This window comes from Poecilia formosa, unplaced genomic scaffold (genome assembly GCF_000485575.1).
Source record: "Poecilia formosa unplaced genomic scaffold, Poecilia_formosa-5.1.2 Scaffold147, whole genome shotgun sequence".
In the NCBI taxonomy this organism is placed as follows: domain Eukaryota; kingdom Metazoa; phylum Chordata; class Actinopteri; order Cyprinodontiformes; family Poeciliidae; genus Poecilia; species Poecilia formosa.
This window is the reverse complement of record NW_006800086.1, coordinates 100,143-101,464: the sequence shown is the minus strand read 5'-3', so window position 1 is coordinate 101,464 and position 1,322 is coordinate 100,143.

Below are 1,322 nucleotides of genomic sequence, written 5' to 3'. Positions count from 1 at the left end.
CCTACTCTGGAAGCATATATATATATATATATATATATATAACAGCACTTGGCTGTTTGTTTTTTTCTTGCTGTTCTTCTGAGCGATTTATTGTACGAGTCATTTTAATTTGATTTTCCGACAGGAATGTACTATATCTAGCATGTACAAAATTCTCAAACAAGAGGCACCTATTTGGCATTTTCCAAATTTTTAACACGCCTCACTTAATTAGACAGAATCAGCAATATGGCTGGTGTTACTGTGACATTTACTATTAATTTATTTCCTTACAGTGGTTACTGGTGTGGGACCACTGTCACTTTGAACTCAACCTTAAATGTGTTAAAATACTTTTTTTTTTAAATACACAGGTCAGCAAAAACAAGTGATGTCTTTCTTCTGCTCTAACTTAGCTTAATCTTTTAGACTAACTGTAATTAGATACGATAGTAAATATTTGTCAGCTCATATTTCATTAAGCAAACACACCTTGAAAACATCTGCACAATTGGACGCAACAGTTCACAAACAGCTGGATCATCACAGGTGCTTTCTGTTTGTCAGTCCGTCATCGTCCTAAAACCAAATGGAAGAACGAATCGGGTAATGCACAGAATCGCTAATCAATCATCTGCAGGCGCTAGTTTGCACAAACAGGTTTCATGGATGTGAAGGATTCTTTTGTAATAACACAGCAAATAAAATTCTGCCCAACATGCATCCTCACTGTTTTGTCTGGTTTTGTTCTCCATGTTAAAAAGAAATGAACATCTCTTTAAAAACCTTGCCTCAGTTGCAATGACCGCGTCACGTTTAGGAAGCTATCCACATGGCTAGCATGTTAGCATTGCTATCACCAAACTAGCTAAATTTGGATACAACCCCCAAATACTTGCATCGAAAGAAGGAATTCAGCCAGCACTGAGTATTTTATCTACCAACTAACTGGATGTTTGTTTTATATCTATGATTTTAATGCCAAACAAAATCAATTCTCAGTTTCCAGTTGGATTTTGTTTTGTTGCATGACACATGTCTTCGAATAGTGTAACATAATTTAGCAACAACACAATCAGCTCGAGGGCAACAAATCCACTAAATATGAAGGATTTGGGCGATAAGCACTAACCTCTAAGCCACAATTTATGTGCAGCTCATTGTTTGATGGCCAGCTTTAGGTCTGCTTTTGCATGGAAACAGAATCATATTTTCTTAAGTGACAGCTGTCTGAGTTTGTGGAACATGTCTGACGTCCTGAAACACAAAGGATAACTATATGAGACCCGTGCAGTTGCATAAGCTGCTCAGCTGACCTTGATCCCTGTAATGACTGGACATCG